Source organism: Hipposideros armiger, unplaced genomic scaffold (assembly GCF_001890085.2).
Source record: "Hipposideros armiger isolate ML-2016 unplaced genomic scaffold, ASM189008v1 scaffold_3, whole genome shotgun sequence".
Taxonomy (NCBI): Eukaryota; Metazoa; Chordata; class Mammalia; order Chiroptera; family Hipposideridae; genus Hipposideros; species Hipposideros armiger.
Genome location: NW_017731353.1, coordinates 3,348,483 through 3,355,874, shown reverse-complemented (window position 1 = coordinate 3,355,874; position 7,392 = coordinate 3,348,483). Strand labels below are relative to the sequence as shown.

At 54.8% G+C, this 7,392-nt stretch overlaps 1 long non-coding RNA gene across 2 annotated transcripts; it reads right to left on the bottom strand.

Annotated features, from left to right (window-relative positions):
* Nucleotides 1–1,376: 1,376 nt before the first annotated feature.
* Nucleotides 1,377–7,152, bottom strand: LOC109380461 (uncharacterized). 2 transcript variants are annotated; one of them, XR_002123481.1, is made up of 2 exons: nt 5,982–7,152; nt 1,377–1,815 (listed from the first exon to the last, which is right to left on the bottom strand). It is a non-coding gene; the product is annotated as an uncharacterized LOC109380461 (long non-coding RNA). The 2 variants fall into 2 exon arrangements; XR_002123482.1 differs by lacking the exon at nt 5,982–7,152 and adding an exon at nt 2,055–2,780.
* Nucleotides 7,153–7,392: the final 240 nt, after the last annotated feature.

Below are 7,392 nucleotides of genomic sequence, written 5' to 3'. Positions count from 1 at the left end.
CTCGCACAGCCTGTGAAGTTGCCGGTGTTCAAGAGAGGTTTGGGGGAGGATGAACCTGAAAGAATCCTTAGCGAGTCCTTATGTTTACGGAGGCCCAGTGAGGTAGAAGGCTTTGCCCAAGGTCACACAGCTAGTTCTGGAACTGAATCCCAGGTCTTAGCTCCCCATCCCGTGCCTTGTCTGACATGAGGGTCCCTGAGTCTCTGGGCCTGGTCTTCTCTGATCTCTCTAATCTCTCTCGGGCACACCTGAGATGCAAGTAACTCCACAGCCTGATCTCTGGCTCCCCTGTGAGACCAGCTGGCTGCAGGCAGCACAGCCCCATTGAGGGTCCTCCTTGCCTCTCTTTCCTCTGTTCTCTCCCATAGATGCGATCGGCCAGGGAGTATGAACCGGACACCCACAGTGTGCCAGGCAGAGATACAAGCTGTCCTGCCAATCCCAGAAGGCCTTGGGGAAACCCCCAACCAGCATCGGGTAAAAGATGGCTCCCCCAGCCTGCAGTGTAGCTGTGTGGGAGTGTCTAGGGCCCCAGAGACTTTGGCTCAAGTCCCAGCTACTCCTCTCACTAGCTGGGTGATCTTGGGTAGGCTATTGCTCCCAGCCTCACCCTCCCCATCAGTAAAAGGGGACTAAGAACACTTCTCCAGGGATGAGCTGAAGCATGGAGAGCTCTGGGTCCCACTGGGCATCTGGACCATCTCCTCTCCCCACCATATCTTCACCCTTGTTTTCCATCAGTTCCTGGGGGTCAGGGTTCTAAACACACTTAGCGGGTCCTGGGGCTCTCAGGGTATGGGACATCGAGTCTAGAATGTTTGAGACGTAGAGTCTAGAACCACAGAGTTCTGGAGAAATCTTTCCTGGGAGGAGAAGCGGCTGGTGAGCAGGCCAGGCCTCGGGACTAGGGGCCCACAGACACACAATGCTGGTCCACGTGGGAGAGCGCTGGAGGCAAGAAGGATGAGTGTATGTTTGCTGCACAGAGAGGTGTGTGTGTGATGCATTTGCCTGCTGTGGAGGGATGGGAACAGGGAGGGGGTGGAGGTGGCCATGCAGCTGTCCCCAGCCCTGTGAGAGCAGGCCAGGCCTGTCCCCTCCACTGGAATAACCCCAGGACCCTGATTTGAGGATTGCTGCAGCCAGATTAGAGCTGGGAGCTTCAAACAGAGCTGGCCTGCAGCTCAGGCTTAAAGGGGCTGCTGAAATCATAAATAGCCGCCACCCAGGTGACTCCCCAGTCCTCCCTGTGGGGGGAGCAGGGGGGGAGAGCATTGCATCAGCCCTTCATCATCTTCCAGTCCAGCAACAGGGAGGCAAGGAGGAGCTGGTACCTATCAGAAGGGTTGCGTTCAAACAAACAATGAGTCCACCTATTAAATGACACCCTTGGTTTTAAGTTGCAGGGATGGGGAGTATAGGCCAGGAAGCCCTTCCAGCTGGTGACCCAGGGAGTCCTCCATTATTAACGACATGCTTTCCTGACCCCAGATCTCTTGAGCTCACGGGTCAGGCTCAGAAATGGCTTCAGGGGAGGAGCTGGCATCCAACTCCCGGGTCTAGGCAACGATGCCATCCGTCTTGCCCCTCTGAGACTCAGTTTCCCCACACCAGGAGGAATGGAGACTGGAGACCAGGACCTGTTGTGGGTCAGGCAGAGCCAGGTGTTGTCAAGAGTGGGATGACCTCTGTGCGCCCAGGTCCCAGCTCACCTGAAGAAGTCAGTGCTGTTGAGCTTGTTAAATGACTGTTGACCCCCCAGGTCCCTTACCGTGTTCACCAGGCGCTTCTCTTCTTGGGGCCTCCATTTGCCATCTGTGAATTAAAGAGGCGGACAAGGGCGATGGTGATAGCATGGAGAGCAGGCAGGTGCTGCTGTAGCCCCATTGCTCAGAGGGGAGACTGGAGGGGGGGCGCACTGCCAGGAAGAAGTCAAAGAGGGAGTGGAACTCAGCTCCCATTCCATACCAGGCGCTCTTAACCTCTCCTGTTATGCGGGCCTCTGACTGACTGCTCCACCGATTAACTGATCGATTAACTGATTGACTGATTACCTGCCAAGGCCCCACCTCCCGCCTCCACCGCCGAGCCCAAGAATCTCCGAAATCCCGACCCCAGTGCGCCCCACCCACAGTGGGGTAAGGGGCGTGACCGGGGCGTGGCTCCCGCCGCTCCCCGCCCCCGCAGGTCCCAGCGGGCCTGTTAATCCGCATCCCCCGCGGCTCCTCAGTTCGCCCGCCGGTTGCCGGGGAAACGACCTCTCTCCCCTTCCGGGCCTTCAAAGGGGTCCCCTATCCCCTCGTTGGTCCCACCGGGCCCGGCGTCCTCCTGCTCCGGGATCGGAGGCGGGAGCTGGGGCCTCAGATAGGAGAGAGTGGGGGAGACACAGACATGGAAAGACACCCACAGGTGGAGAGACAGTGGGAGGGAGAGACAGAGATAGAGACGCACACAGGCAGGAGAGACAGAGGCTGCGGAGAGACTGGAAAACACACCCCGCCCCCACCACAGCACGAGAGACCACGAGACGGAGACGGAGAGGGCAAGACAGGAGGAGAGAGACAGACAGACAGGGAGGGAGGTCCGAGGAGAGACCAGAGATGGGGGAGGTAGAAGGGGCCCCCAAAGGATAAAGAGAAGGGCAAACAAGGAGGAGCGAATCGGAAGGGGTCGAACTTGTGAAAATAAATATTTATAAATTGAGAGTTTCTAAATTCTTTTTGCATTTTCGTAGTAAATTATTCATCTGTGTAACTCCCTCTCTCCTATCTGCTTACAGAGCGGCCAAAGGGGGGGGGTTGTTTCTCTCCGTGCCCTCCCCGTTTTCCTCCCCCTCTCCCTCCCTCCCCATCCACCTCTTCCCCTCCTTCCCTAATCCTCTCCTTCCTGCCCCTTTCTTCCCTCCGACTCCCTCTCCCCCCTCCGTTTTCTAGTCCCACTAACCCCCTCACCCTCCCCTTCTCCCCCTTTTCCTTCTTCTCCCTCCTTCCATTTCCTACCCCCTCCGTTCCCTCCTCCTCTATCCTTCCCCTCCCCTTTCCCTCTCTCCTCCCCCGCTTTCCTACTCCTCCTTCCCGCCTCCCCCTTCCTTTTCCCGCCCAGGTTGGAGCTGGGCAGGCCGGGTGGGCCACCGCCACTGGGAGGTGACCGGCTGCCATGCTCTCCAGTTTCTTCCCCGCCTTAAATAAGAATAATCGTCTAAGTCAGCAGGGCTGGGATTAAAAAAAAACACTCGTCGCTGGCAGTCTGGCACCCCCAACTGGGACCACAGAAATCTTCCTCCAGAGGACTGGGACACTGGAGTTGGGGGTGACGGTGGGTGCCCTTGGAGGAGGGGACTGCGGTCCCAGGGGGGCCCCAAGCAGAAGCTACAGGCCACACTGCTTCCCACGGGACCTGGACAAGCCCCTCAGTTTACTGAGCCTCAGTTTCCCTCTGTGGGATGGGGCCAGGGACTAACCATTCTCTCGAGCCAAACCCTCTCTCACATCTGTTTGGGAGTCTGGAAGGTTTCAAGATCCTTCTGGCAAATTCCCACAGCTTCTCAGGCACAATGGATGACCAGGGTACAGTTCATAAAGGGACGATGTGATTTCCTAAGATTCAGGCAAGGCCCCAGGCCCCAGTCATAAAGTGCAGAGTAGAGAGGCCACACCCACTATCAGCCTGTGGCCTTGAGCAGAGTGCCTCAGTTTCCTCATCCTCAAAGTGGGCCGGTGATGCCTCCCTTCCCTTGGCAAAGGACGAGGGTTCCCACCCTGCAAACTGCTACATACTACACACATGTCTGTGTCTAAACGGCATTTGTCACCTCTGCTCCATGTCACCTCTGCCTGACCACCCCTTGCACCCAACCCCTTCTGATTGCCCAGACTAAATAGCCGCAGGAGCCGGGTGTGTGTGTGTGTGTGTGTGTGTGTGTGTGTGTGTGTGTGTGTGTGTGTGATACATCAGGATCAGAGACTCTCCTGCCACTGAGATTAGCCAGGAAGTCACCAGCAAACCTTTGGGGAATCTTCAGGGATCTGTAACCTCCATCCCAAATGATGCTGCAGGTGGAGGGTGGCCTCCACTTAGCTGGCCTTCCCCTGAAGGCTGGGCAAGGAGGCGCGGGTGTCAGGTCCTGGGGTTGAGTCCTGACCCCGCTGTTTGACCTTAATCCAGTTCCTTTCCCGTTTGGGATGAGAGTTCCAAGGTTCCGTTTGGCCCGCACCTGCTTACGATCCCTATTATTACTACTAACAATAATAAGTACCACTGGTCCCCTGCTTGTTAGGTGCCAGGAGCAGAGCTCCAAGCCTTACAAGAACTTGCATCCTCCCCACACCTCTCTCATCTAGAGCCCAATGACCACTGCCCCATTTTACAGACGAGGCAGCTGAGGCTCGGGGCAAGCACTTGCCCCAGGTCAGGCAGCTGGACAGTGGCTGATGGGGTTCTGGCTGGGTCTGTTCTGGTGATGCAGAGGATGTCATCACTCAGATCCCTGTGCTTCCCACAGGGACAGCCTAGGCCATGTCAGTGCCATCCAGAGGGAGGGTGGCTTTTGGGGTCAGAGTTGCCCAGCCTGCCCCAGCTTGGTGACCCCAGCCCTATAGGACATTCAGACATACCCATTGTTGACCTGAAGGCTTCTCTGCTTTCTGTCTGTACATAAGCACAGTGAGAAATGTGTTGGGAAAATGACCCCCTCTGGATATCTATCTGCCCCTTCTACTTCCTGTGGGCAGTGTCACCCTCACTGGCCTACAATAGTGACTCAAGCCTTTCATAAACCCTAGCAGACACTGGGGGCAGGGGGTGCAAAGGGAGCAGGTGGCTGGGTTCTCATCCCTCACCCCTGCTTGGTTCAGTATTGATTACTTGGGTAAGATTTATTTTGAGAAGTAATAAGGCACAAGGTTGAGATGCAAAGATGGGTGCAAAAAACCAGTCTTAAACCCACTGTTGTAAATAATGAGGAGCCAATTGGGACAGATTTGCAGCTTCCTGAAGTCCCCCCACTTATGTAACTCAGTTCTCCCCAGCAGCCACCCCAAGGGTAAGTGGACAAAAACAAAACTGTGATGTAAGGAGGCCTCTCCTAGGACTCCACAGCCCAGGATGCTTTACAAGGTCATTAAAACAGGCCCACCAGTGGGTGCTGATGCACCCACAGTGTAGATGAGGCAACTGGGGCTCAGAGACCTTAGGTAATTTGCTCAAGGTCACACAGCCAGTACAGACTCAGCTAGGACACTCTTGGATCTGTCTGCCTCCTAAACCCATGCCCTGACACCACCTTCCCCCGAAAAAAACAGCAAGTCACCCTGTGAGTGCCATTGGCTCTCGCTCCCATCACGTTCACGGTCAGTATCAAGCTGTTCTGAAGGGTTTCTTTGGATACCAGGGAGGATTCACAGATGATCAGGAGCAGGTCTGAGACAGCCACACTCCCCAGGGAAGACCTGCCCCTGCTGTGGGCACTGCCATGCCCTCCACCTACCCACCTCGAAGGCAGGGGCCTCTGCCACCCATGCTGGGGCCGACAACTGTGTTTGCTACTCCTGGAGAAATGTCTGTCCCCAAAGTACCAGAGCCTTTGTGCCTCTAAGTGGCCTTAAGGCAGGGCTGCTAGAGTCCCCATTTTAGAGCACCCTGTTTTTCCTTACAGCTCTCTCACTCCTTCGCATCTGTGTTCGACTGGGTTCTAACCCCAATGCATGCTTCCTCTGGGAGAAAGGAGCCCAGGCCCTGGTCAGTCCTGAGTGGTGGCCCCTTCTTCCCTAAAGGTGACGGTCCTCCGGGGAGTGGGGGACGGTGGGGGGGGGTGTCGGTGGAAACAGCCTGGGAATGTCCCATTCCCCACCTCACTGGACAGACCTGAACACTAGGAGCACCCGGGCCCAAGCTGGGGCCTGCTCTGCACTTGAAAAAACATCAGTGTTGTAATAATGGATGCTGGATGGGGTGGGAGACAACAGCAGAGCAGAGAGACCAACCTGTCTTCCTGCTGGGTCTCAGCCTCTTGCGGTCTGGAAGGTGAGAGGTGTGGAGTGGGTGGAACTCTCTTTGGAGGTGGGGAACTCGGTTGGTACCACACCCTGCAGGATCTGCTGGACCAGCTGCTTCAGCCTGGAAGCAGGAGCAGGGGAGTCCCAGGCAAGGCTGGGGGTGAAGGATGGGGGTCTTGGAGGGGCGGGAACTAACAGCTATTTTCAGGCCTACCCTGGTGACTCATATGCCCCACCTGTGGTGAGAAAGGCAGAGATTTTCATTATCATTAGTGGGGGTGGTTAGAAATGATTAGAATCTGCGGCTCACCCAAACACTAACCATGGTCCTCTCTGAGTGGGGAGCGTTGGTGATTTTTTATTTTCTTGCTTGTAGTTTTCAGTGTTGCTTGAATTTATTTATTTTATAGTAAGGATGTTTTGCTTCCCCCGCCCAGAAACAATAGTGATGTTAACCAAAAACAGAAAGAAAGTTTAAAAATCAACAAGAATAAATTTTGTAAACAACAAGATGCTCTTGCCAAGAGATGAAGCAGATACGAAAATGACAAAGGGAAAAAGGGACAGGTTGTTTGTTTTGCAACCCGACCAGCCAAAGATCTGGAACCGGCAAGACCCGAGGACACGAAGGTGAGTTTCAGAAATGTGACAGAAGAAAGCTCTGGAGGGCACATGAGTGCCTTTGAGAGGAGCCAGTAAAGAAAGGACCCATGAGGTGTGGAGCCGGAAGCTAGGATGGTGGAGCCCAAGACTCAGTCCAGGCTGGCACCATGGCTCAAATGCTGCTTGGTGGGCAGCTATAGTTAAGTGACTCAACCTCTCTGGAACTCAGTGTTTGCTGTCTGTAAAATGGGCATGGCAGAGCACCAGTATTAGAACTGGGATCACAGAGTCAAGATGGGGAGGGCATCCCCTCTTCCCACCTCCCCTCCTTAGTGTCCCATTTGGAACACCCCTGGGACAGAGAACTCACCTGGTCCCCAGAACTCACTGGGCTCCATTAGCAACTATTCTTAAAAGCAACTCCTGACCCTGGAGGCCGCACCTGCTGCCAGAGAGCTGTCAGATTGTTCAATGCACCTGCCCTTTGACCAAGCGATTCCATTTTTAGGAATTTATACCACAGAAACACTCGCTCGGTGACAAGGGAAAAGGCACAGGAAATTCATTGCATCACTGTTTATAATAGCAAAACTTTGGAAACCCCCTAGATACCCATCGGGGGACTGATTATATAAACGTGAAGGCGCTGCCCAAAGGAAGAGCAAATGGCAAATACCTGCCTGCTTTTGCAAGGAGGGAAAAAGAACAATAAACCTTCATTTACATTTCAAGAGGGGCACCTCCACACTCGCCCTGCTGTAAACCCACAGAATAGCACTGGTACCTGGTTGTCCAA